The sequence below is a fragment of the Erinaceus europaeus genome, chromosome 15 (genome assembly GCF_950295315.1).
Source record: "Erinaceus europaeus chromosome 15, mEriEur2.1, whole genome shotgun sequence".
In the NCBI taxonomy this organism is placed as follows: domain Eukaryota; kingdom Metazoa; phylum Chordata; class Mammalia; order Eulipotyphla; family Erinaceidae; genus Erinaceus; species Erinaceus europaeus.
In genome coordinates, this window is record NC_080176.1 from 28,377,143 (window position 1) to 28,389,266 (window position 12,124).

Genomic DNA, 12,124 nt, shown 5'->3' on the forward strand with positions numbered 1-12,124 from the left:
GCCCAACTCATCATACTGCTTTAGTAGTTGCTGGCATTCAGCATCAAGACAAGGCATATAGTTAGCATGTCTCCCACGAGGAATGGCTTGGGAAGCTGCTTTGAAGATGGCTTGGCGGAAGCGCCTGTAGGAATCTTCAGAGGGGATAGAGTTAATTGGAATTGCAGGAATAGACTTATTGGTAAGATCACTGAACAGACGCCAGTTTGCTTTCCGAAAGTTCCATCTTAGTTTCTCCGAGCACAGAATCAGTGGGAGCTGGAGACCAATGTGGATGATAGCTGGGCGGTGATGACTGTGCGGGAAGATCTTGAGAACTTGTCTCGTAGCGGGAAAGGCTTGGCTGTTGACTGTGCTAATCCAGCACAGGTCGGGTGATGAGTCTTTATTCCATCTAGCACTGTGAAAAGAGCCTGGCTGTTTGGGATCATATAATAGGGAGAGGTCATTCGCTGAAGCCCAGTCGGCTAAGATAGAGCCGTCAGCATGAGTGGAGGAATATCCCCAGTCTTGGTGATGACTATTAAAGTCTCCAACGTAAACGGCTGGGTGATTCGGCCTCATTATCCCATGAGGCACTGGGAGGCTTATATACGTTGACGAGCTGAATAGTTCCAATAGTAATGGAGTCGTAGACGGTCGAAGAGGCTGTATGGTAAACGTCCGCAAGACACGATTTGGCATAGATGGCTTGGCCGTGTTTAGGATGGAGATTATAGCATATTAAATCGAATCCACTGATGGTGAATCGAGCAGCTTCATCGAGTGCTATATGTGTTTCTTGTAGGCAAATAACATCTGCCTGATGCTGTATCACCAATTGACCAATAAGAACGCGTTTGGCAAAGGACAGCCCCTCAACATTAAGTTGGAGGACTCAAAGAGCAGGACCAACAGCTTGAAAGCTGTCAGGAGCTGCTTGTTGCTGGCTTTGAAAGTGACTGGGATCCATGTGGATTCAGTCGGCTAGGAAGGATCGTCAGTTTCCCCAATGAATGGGTACTCACGGGATGCACCACGGGAAGGTCGATCCAAGCTTGCTGGCAACAACTCACGGAAAGTCTGAACTTCACCCACTCAAGTAGGAAGGCCTGGAAGCTTCTTCATAGTCTGGGTGCCGGTAGTCAACCCTCTCCCATCTCCCATCCTCCCGTATCTCCAAACTCAGTGGCCAGTCACCTAACTCAAGTTGGACGTGCTAAGATCGACCCAGTCTGGAAAAGAGAAATTTCCCATGAGTGGTCATCCCACTTCCGGTTATCTTGTCCATCTCCAAAACTCTCTCCCTTTACACTGTCTGAACTGGAAGACGCTTTGAAGAGGGTTAAACCAGGAACGGCTGCTGGCCATGATAACATCACCCCAGAACTCATTCTTAACTTGGGCCCCACGGCAAAGAAGTGGCTCACTTCATTCCTGTCCCACATCTTGGAATCTGAATCTATGCCCAAAATTTGGTGTCGTGTGAAGATAATAGCAGTTTTGAAACCAAAGAAAGACCCAACACTGGCCGCCAGCTATAGACCAATTTCTCTCCTCTCCGTGTGTTACAAACTCCTTGAGAGGCTGCTTCTGTAACGTATTTCTCATCTTACAGAGAAATTCCTATCACCCGCCCAAGCTGGTTTCCGCCCAGGAAGATCTACCTGCAAACAAGCCCTGGCCCTCTCAACTTACATTGAAAATGGATTTCAGAAGAATTTAAAGATGGGTGCTGTCTTTGTTGATCTCACAGCAGCCTATGACACGGTCTGGCACCATGGTCTCCTAGTCAAGATCTCAAGATGCCTGCCTCCATGGGTGGCCAACACTATATCGTTTCTTCTCCAAAACAGAAGATTCCGGGTGCATCTGGGTGACAAGTCTAGCAGATGGAGACTTGTCTCAAGTGGCCTCCCCCAGGGCTCTGTTCTGGCTCCTACGCTATTTAATATTTACATCAATGACCTCCCAGAAACTTCTTCAAGGAAGTTCATCTACGCCGATGACATCTGCTGTGCAACTCAGGCATCCAAGTTCGACATCCTTGAGGAAACACTCACGAAAGACATGTCTCTGATATCTGATTACTGTAAAAAATGGCGACTAATCCCTAGCACTGCAAAAAATGGTATCATCTGTTTTCCATCTACACCATGCCTCGGCCTCAAGTGAGTTTAATGTGCAGCTTGGCGATACGAGAATCCGGCATGAAGCCCAGCCAGTCTATCTTGGCGTTACTCTCGATCGCACTCTGTCATTTTACAAACATCTCATAAAAACTGCAGCAAAGGTGGGCGCGAGGAATAGCATCATTGCAAGACTGGCCAGCTCCTCATGGGGCGTGAGCGCTTCCACACTATGATCATCATCTCTGGCATTATGCTATTCCACTGCAGAATACTGTGCCCCAGTATGGTTCCGTAGCCCCCATGTCCACTTGGTCGATTCCAAATTATATTCCTCCATGAGGATAATTTCTGGAACCATCCGTTCCACCCCGGTTCCATGGCTGCCAGTTCTTAGCAACATCGCCCCGCCAGATATTCGTCGGGATGCGGCATCATCTAAGTTCATTTCCCACGTCTACGCTCGACCGGACCTGCCAATATACGCGGATATCTTGGCCCACCCTGTCCAACGCTTGACGTCTCGTCACCCAATCTGGTCCCCTATGCCTACACTGAACTTCTCTGTTCTCTTGGAAACAGAGTTGGCAGTCAGCTGAGGTAAAGAACAAACACCTCATCACAGACCCCTGCAAGCGTCAACCCGGCTTTGACCTAGCACGTTATGATTGGGTCCTCCTCAATCGCTATCGAACAGGCCATGGCCGGTGCGCCGCTATGTTCCATCGCTGGGGAGCCAGAGACGACCTGAACTGCCCCTGCGGCTACAGACAGACTATGACCCACATAGTCAACGACTGACACCTCTCCAGATTTTTTTTTTTTAAAGATTTTATTTATTAATGAGAAAGATAGGAGGAGAGAGAAAGAACCAGACAACACTCTGGTACATGTGCTGCCAGGAATTGAACTGGGGACCTCATGCTTGAGAGTCCAGTGCTTTATCCACTACGCCATCTCCTGGACCACACCTCTCCAGATTCAAAGGAGGTCTCGAAACTTTACATCAGGTTCAACCTGACGCTGTTGACTGGCTACGGAAGAAGGGCAAACGCTAGAAGAAGAAGAAGCAGTGCTTTGGTAAAAAAAAAAAAAAAAAAAATACATTTTAGGGTGGGGGTAGATAGCATAACGGTTATGCAAAGAGACTGTTATTATGCCTGAGGCTCTGAAGTTCCAGGTTCAATCCCCCGCACCACCATAAGCCAGAGCTGAGCAGTGCTCTGGTGTTAAAAAAATTAAAAAAAAAAAGTCTAAAAAAAAATGAGGGGGATAGGAGGAGAGAGAGAGAGAATCAGACATCACTCTGGTACCTGTGCTGCCAGGGATTGTACTTGGGACCTCATGCTTGAGAATCCAAGGCTTTATCCACTGTGCCACCTCATTGATTTACAGGAATTTTCTGTCATATATGATGTGAATGGCTTTCATTCTTTTTTTTTTTTTTTTCTTTTAACCAGACCTGTTCAGCTTTGGCTTATGGTGGAGCGGGGGGATTGAATATGTGACTTTGGAGCCTCAGGCATGAGAGAGTCTGTTTGCATAACCATTATGCTATCTACCCTCTGCCCCCTTTTTCTCTTCTTTAACAACCCCAGAGACCTGCTCAGCTCTGGCTGATGGTGGTGCTGAGGATCAAACTTGGGATCTCAGAGACTCAGACAGGAGAGTCTTTTTGCAGAACCATTATGCTATACCCCCGGCCCACAGTTTTCTCCTGGTTTCTTCCTTATCTTTGCCAGTTGTTTACCTTCCCGCCCCACATATAATGTCTTTATATTGTAGAAACACACACACACATCAAAATTTACCATCTGAACTGTGATACCTGCTTCAGGAATGTGAAGTATATTCACAAGGTGATGAAACACATCCAGGACATTTTCAAGGGTGGAATTTGAAACCCTATACCCATTAAACAATAACCTTCCCTCCGCCTGACCTTTGGTTTGGCAGCCACCACTCAACTTTCTGTGCTGAGATGCCTCATGTGAGTAGAGACATAAAAGCATTTTGTGTTCTTGACTGGCTTACTTCACTTCGCATCATAGGCTTAGTGTCAAGTTTTGTTGCCGACCGTACCCATAACAAACTAAGGCAAACTGAGGCTGACACACACAAAAATAGATAAAATGGTCCAGGAGGTGGCACAGTGGCTAAGGCACTAGACTCTCAAGCATGAGGTCCTAAATTCAATCTCTGGCAGCACATGTACCAGAGTGATGTCTGGTTCTTTCTCTCTCTCCTATCTTTCTCATTAATAAATTAATCAAATCTTAAAAAAATAAAGAAGTATTTATTCATACAAGCACATAGAATAGCCATTATTACAAACTTACACATGTACAGACACTGAAACTCTCTCTCACACACACAGACCTCAGGAGAGCAGAGCCCCCCCCCACCCCCAAGCCAGAGTGCCCAAAGCGAGAGAGAGAGAGACCAAGAATCTTCAAACCCATGTCTATTTATAATGGTTAGGAACAGGATGGTCACTCTTATCCAGAGGGGCAGAGGGGCAAAGGTTTTTTTTTTTTTTTTTTTTTTTTTTTGTGAGTTCATTCTATACCTTATCTAAGTTATACATTTAAAACTGTATCTAGGGACAAACACAGACAGCAATACTCAGTTTTGTAATCTCACTCTTAGCAAGCAGGAGCCAGCATAACTGAGTTATCCCAAGGCCAGCTGGCCTTAGGCGTTCAGCCGGAGGGAGATTCTCAACATCTGAAGAGCCAAGTAAGTGGCCTCTGTCTGTGGCCTGACTCTAAAAATGGAGATCTTTTAAAATGAGAGCTCTGAGAAAAGCCTCTGGGTGAACTAGTTTCCTCACACTTAGGACTCATGCACACAGTCATGTCTCTCTGAACTTCCTTCCTTCCTTTTTCTCTTCTTTCTTTGCCTCCAGGGTTATCGCTGGGGCTCGGTGCCTTCACTATGAATCCACTGCTCCTGGTGGCCATTTTTTACATTTTATTGGATAGGACAGAGAAATTGAGAGAGGAGGTGGAGATAGAGAAGGAGAGAGAAAGAGACACCCAGAGACCTGCTTCACTGTTTGTGAAGCTTCCCCTCCCATGCAGGTGGGGAGCCAGGGGCTTAAACTGGGATCCTTGCGCAGGTACTTGCACTTAGGTATTATGTGTGCTTAACCGGGTGTGCCACTGCCTGGCCTCCCTTCCTTTTTTTTCTTAGAGAGAGAGCGAGGGAGACTACAGTGCCAGAGCTTCCTTCACTGTGGTGGGGACCGGGCTCCAAGCTGGGCCGAGTACATGGCAAAGCAGCCATGTCCAAGGAAGTTCTCCCGCTGACCCTGAATTTCCTCTCTTAATAAAGCAGAATGACATCCCACTGTATGCAGAGACCCTGCTGTTGCTTCTCTGAGCACCTGCACTCCTTCCATCCCTGTGAAGAGTGTCACAGTGTGGACATGTGTGCAGATATGTCCTTGAGACCGGACTTTCAATTTGTGTATTTTTTCAACTTTTTTTTTTTTTTGTCTCCAGGTGTTATCTCTGGGGCTCTGTGCCTGCACTATGAATCCACTGCTCCTGGAGGCCATTTTCCCCATTTTGTTGCCCTTGTTGTTGCCCTTGTTGTGGTTGTTATTGTTATGATAGCTGTTGTTATTGGACAGGACAGAGTGAAGTTGAGAGAGAGGAGGGGAAGACAGAGAGGGGGAGAGAAAGATAGACACCTGCAGACCTGCTTCACCGCTTGTGAAGTGACTCCCGTGCAGATGGGGAGCTGAGGGCTCAAACCGGGACCCTTACACTGGTCCTTGCGCTTTGCACCACATGCGCTTAACCCACTGCTCTACTGCCCGACTCCCTTGAGTTAATGTTTATATGGTGTTGGTGAGAGTTTAACGTCATTCTTTGGCATGTGGGCATCGAGTTTCCCCAGTTATTGAAGAGACTATTATTTCCTCATTCTTGGCACCTTTTTTGAAAATGATTTGACTACAGAGCAAGAGTTTATTTCTGGAGTCTCCCTTCTTTAAAGATTAATTAACTTACTTGTTATGCAAAGGCAAGATCAGCGCATCACTCATCACTTGGCTCTGACATACAGAGTGCTGGGGATGGAAAGTGGGGTGTCTAGCACTCAGGTGCTAGATTTTGCTGCCAAGTTATCTCCCCAGGCCTAGAGTCTCATTTCTGGTATGCTGAACTGTTAGTTTTTATGCTAATACCACACCCTTTTGATTAGCATTGCTTTATTTTTTTAAAGCTTTTATTTATTTATTAATGAGAAAGATAGGAGGAGAGAAAGAACCAGACATCATTCTGGTACATGTGCTGCTGAGGATTGAACTCAGGACCTCATGCTTGAGAGGCCAATGTTTTATCCACTGCGCCACCTCCCGGACCATATTATCATTGCTTTATAATACACGTTGAAATCAAAGCTATGAGCCCCCAACTTTGTCCTTTTTGTATAGATACTCAGGGTCATTTGAGATTCCCTATTGAGTTTTAGGAATAATTTATCTATTTATGCCCTACCCTCTCCCAAATGCTCTTGGAGTTTTGATAAGGGAGTGCCTCAAGCTCTAGATAAGTTTGGGTAGTATGGACATTTTAGCAGCTTCATGTCTCCTACTGCGCAGGCCTGGGATGTGTCTCCTTTTAGCTGTATACTTTTTCCCTCTCTCTCTTTTAATATTTTATTTATTTATTTATTTATTTATTTATTTATTAATCAGGAAGATAGGAGGAGAGAGAGAGAAAGAACCAGACATTCACTTTGGTACATGTGCTGCCGGGGATTGAACTCAGGACCTTACGCTTGAGCGTCCAATGCTTTAATGCACTGCATCACCTCCCAGACCACTCTCTCTCTTTTTAAAATTGTAGATTCCTACTGAAAAAATTTCTTTTTCTTTAAAAAAATATTTTATTATTATTATTTATATTTATTTATTTTCTTTTTTTGCACTTGTTTTTTGTTGTAGTTATTGTTGTTGTTAGTGATGTCATCATTGTTGAATAGGACAGAGAGAAATAGAGAGAGGAGGGGGAGACAGAGAGGGGGAGAGAAAGATAGACACCTGCAGACCTGCTTCACCACCTGTGAAGCGACTTCCCTACAGTTAGGGAGCTATGGGCTCGAACCGGGATCCTTATACCGGTCCTTGTGCTTTGTGCCACGTGCGCTTAACCCGCTGTGCTACTGCCCGACTCCCTATTTTATTATTTTTAGTGAAAGAGACACAGAAAAAAGATACACACAGAGAGCTACCAGAGCACTGCTCAGCTCTGACTTATGGTGGAGCTGGGGATTGAACCTGGGACCTTGGAGCCTCAGGCATCTTTTGCAGAACCATTATGCTGTCTCTCCAGCCCAACTGTGCTCTCTTTATGTTCATTTTGGCTGAGAGTAGTGCTCCATATGCCGCACTGGGGCTTGAACTAGGAGCCTCAGACATGCAAACCTGCTGTTCCCTGAGCTGAGTTACTTTCTTAGCAGCCATGCAGTTAATTCTGTGTCTGCACCTCCTTGCCTTTGCCTGATGAGTGATGCCTGTCCCTGTGCCTTCTCTCTGCTCTGCCAACCTTAAGTCTTCTCACTGGAGACTCGCTTCAGAGCCAGACTGGGGCAGCTTTTCTGTGACTTCCAAACTCTCCCCAGAGCAACCACTTGTGCCTTGACTGAACATAAGACAGTTGTTTTATTTTTTCTCTTAAGCGCTCTGTGGGTGTTGGGGAGACAGCACCCGTATCAGGGTGTATGCTTTACCACGTGCAAAGCCCCAGTTCAGATGCTGGGACCCCATGGGATACCATGACCTTGGGAGAAGCTTCTCTGGGTGATGTGGCAGTGCTGTGGACTCTCTCTCTCTCTCTCTCTTTTGCCTCCAAGGTTATTGCTGGGGCTCAGTACCTGCACTACGAATCCACTGCTCCTGGAGGCCATTTTTTTTCCCCATTTTGTTGCCCTTGTGGTATCTCTTTTTACATGAAATAAAAATAAATCAAAAGTAGGTCCTGCAGTGGTGTAATTATTCAGGCACAAGGCTCTGGGGCTGCAACAAAACAAACAAAACAAAACTCTCCCAGTGCAGAGCAGGCATGCGCCTTGGGTCTCTGGTAGCTTCTGCTCCATGCTGGGCTGGGCATTCTTCCAGGCTGGGGCATACAATGGTGACCAGGGAGTTAGGGCCCCTCTCTGACAGGGAGGATGGTCCAGGGGCCTGAAAAAGGCAAGTTTAGAGACACTTCTGCAGTCAGGGAAATAGCTCAACTGGTAAAGTCCAGGACTTGCACACCTGAGGTTTCTGGTTCTACTTCCTGACACTGCATGTACCAGCGTGATGCTCTGGCTCCTCTCTCTCCCCCCCACCCCCCCACCACACACATAGGAGATACATAATGGCTCTAGAGACAGCACAGTGGTTACTTGACAGAGAGGTTCCAGGGGTCCAAGTTCAATCCCTCACCCTCCCCTTGGCACCACCATCAGCCAGAGCTGAGCAAGGTTCTTGGTAAAGAAGAGAAAGAAATATTTAAAATAAAGGGGCAGGCGGTGGTGGCGCACCTAGTTGAGTGACATGTTACAATGTGCAAAGATGCAGGTTCAAGCCCCCAGTCCCCACTTGCAGGGGAAAAGCTTTGAGAATGGTGAAGCAGGGCTGCAGGTGTCTCACTGTCTCTCTCCCTTTCTCTCCCCCCATTTCTCTCAATTTCTGGCTGCTTCTAGTAAATAAATAAATAAATATAATAAAAAATTAAAGAAAAGTTTATTAAAAAAAACTTAAGAAGACAGTCTGGCACAGAGTGACGAATGCCGCCATGTGGTTCTGGCTATGCAAGACTAAAGGTACACAGGGAACATAATCAATAAGTAGATGAGGGAGGGAGGCAGGAAGGGGGGACGGGTGGGAGAAGAGACGACGAGAGGAAGGGCAGGAGGGAGAAAGGGACAAAGGGAGGAAGGGAGGAAAGGAGGAAGGAAGGGAGGAAGGGCCGGCAGCCACGCAGTGACACGCTTGGTGGAGTATAAGGACCTGAGTTTAAGCCCCTGGTGCACACTTGCAGTGGAGAAAGCTTCACAAGTGGTGAACCAGTGCTGCAGGTATCTCTTTCTCTCTCCCTCTCTCCCTTACTCCATCTCTATCTTCCCCCCTGTTGATTTCTCTCTCTCTCTGCATTTTTATTTACTGATTCATGAGAAAGATAGGAGAAGAGAGAAAGAACCCGACTTCACTCTGGTACATGTGCTGCTGGGGATTGAACTTGGGACCTCATGCTTGAGAGTCCAATGCCGTATCCACTGTGCCACCTCCCAGACCCCCTCCCTTCTTGATTTCTCATAGTCTCTCTCCAATAAATAAGTAAAATAAAATATAGGGGGAAAATACTATTAAAAGAAAAGGAAAGAAAAAAAGAGAGAGAAACAGAGTTCTCACTCCCCACCCTCTGCCCTGTTCTCCCACCTCTTTACTGGACCTTTGTGCTTACACAACTGTGGTTTTATTTTATTTTTATTTTATTTTATTTTTATAGATTGCAAAAGATAGGAAAGAGGGACAGAGAGAATGCAGAGACACCACCACACTGCCTCACCACTCATGAAGTTTCTCCTTTAGTTGTTCCCATGTGGTGGCTGGGGACTTGAACCCAGGCCCTCATGCCTATCAGAGAGAATTCTACAGGTGAGTCACCTCCCGGCCACACAGAAGCTCTCACAATTCACCTTGGAGCCACAATTCACCTTGGGGAAAGTATTTCAAAATGGCATCAAAGCTTTCACACTCCCAAATCATGTTCAAATTGCTGTATTAAAAAAAAAAAAGGCAGTTGGGCGGTAGTGCAATGGGTTAAGCGCATGTGGCACAAAGTGTAAGGACTGGCTGGCCTAAGGATCCGGGTTCGAGTCCCCGGCTCCCCGCCTGCAGGGGAGTACCTTCACAGGTGGTGAAGCAGGTCTGCAGGTATCTTTCTCTACCCCTGTCTTCCCTTCCTCTCTCCATTTCTCTCTGTCCTATCTAACAATGATGACTTCAATAACAACAACAATAATAACCACAACAACAATAAAAAAAAAAAACACAAGGGCAACAAAAGGGAAAATAAACAAATAAAACTAAAAAAAAAAATCTTTTTTAATTTTGCCTCCGGGGTTATTGCTGGGGCTCAGTGCCTGCACCATGAATCTACTGCTCCTGGAAGCTATTTTTAAAAAAATATTTATTCCCTTTTGTTGCCCTTGGTGTTTTATTGCCATAGTTATTATTGTTATTATTGGATAGGACAGAGAGAAATGGAGAGAGGAGGGGAAGACAGAGAGGGGGAGAGAAAGATAGACACCTGCAGACCTGCTTCACCGCTTGTGAAATGACTCCCCTGCAGGTGAGGAGCTGGAGGCTTGAACCGGGAACCTTATGCTGCTCCTTGCACTTTGCGCCACATGTGCTTAATCCAATGCGCCCCACTCCCTCCTGGAAGCTATTTTTTACCCTTTTGTTACCCTTGTTGTTTTATCGTTGTTGTGGTTATTATTGTTGCTATTAATGTCATCATTGTTGTATAGGACAGAGAGAAATGGAGAGAGGAGGGGAAGACAGAAGACAGAGAGGGGAAGAGAAAGACACCTGTAGACCTGCTTCACCGCTTGTGAAGCGACCCCCCTGCAGGTGGGGAACTGGGATCCTTACGCCTGTCTTTGCGCTTTGTGCCATGTGCGCTTAACCCGCTGTCAACCGCCCGTCCCCCCCATTATTTTTTTTAGCCAGACCCCTACTCAGCCCTGGCTGATGGTGGTGCTGGGGGTTGAATCTGGGACCTTGAAGTCTCAGGTTGTTTGTAGAACCATTATGCCATCTCCCCTACCCTCAGGTTGCTGTACTTTTCATCTGTGTGCACTTAACCAGGTGTGCCTGGCCCTTGTACTTTTTTTTTTTTTTTGCCTCCAGAGTTATTGCTGGGGCTCAGTGCTGACACTATGAATCCTGGAGGCCATTTCTTCCATTTTTCTTTTTTAATAAGTAGGACAGAGAGAAATTGAGAGAGGTGGGGAATATAGAGAGGGGGAGAGAAAGACACATGCAGACCTGCTTCACTACTTATGAAGCCACACCCCTGCAGGTGAGGAGTGGGAGGCTAGAGCTGGGGTACTTGAGAGAGTCCTTGTGCTTCATACTATGTACACTTAACCCGGTGCACTACTGCATAGCCCCACCCCTATACTTTTCAACTACGTATCCATCCCTCCGTCCAGCCATCCATCATCTGTCTACTCTTCACCTACCTTTTTCTCTACTCATCTGTCCATCATCTGTCTGTATCCACCCATGATCCATCATCTATAATCATAATCAATGTATTTTCTATCACTTATCCATCCATTTACCTATCATCTACCTATCTATACATCTAAAATCTATTTACTTATCAATTCATCTTTTAAAAATATTTTATTATATTTATCTTTTATTTTTTAAATATTTTATTTATTCATGAGGAATGATAGGAGAGAAAGAATCAGACATCACTCTGGTACATGTGCTGCCGGGAATTGAACTCGGGACTTCATGCTTGAGAATCCGAAGCCCTATCCACTGCGCCACCTCCCGGACCACTATATTTCTTTTAACCAGAACATTGATAAGCTCTGGCTTATGGTGATGTGGGGAATTGAACCTGGGACTTTGGAGTCTCAGGCATGAGAGTCTCTTGGCATAACCATTATGCTATCAACCCCCCACCCTCCATTCATCTTCTATCACCTATCTACTATCCATCTATGAGCAATCAATGTATATTACCTATCTATCAATCTATCATTTATATCCATTTATAGAATATCTACCCGTCTTCTACCTACGTAGCCATCTCTAATCTATTTTTTTAAGATTTTATTTATTAATGAGAAAGATAGGAGGAAAGAGAGAAAGAGCTAGACATCACTCCGGTACATGTGCTGCTGGGGATTGAACTCAGGACCTCATCCTTGAGAGTCCAGTGCTTTATCCACTGCACCACCTCCCAGACCCCTATCTATCTTCTTTTTTA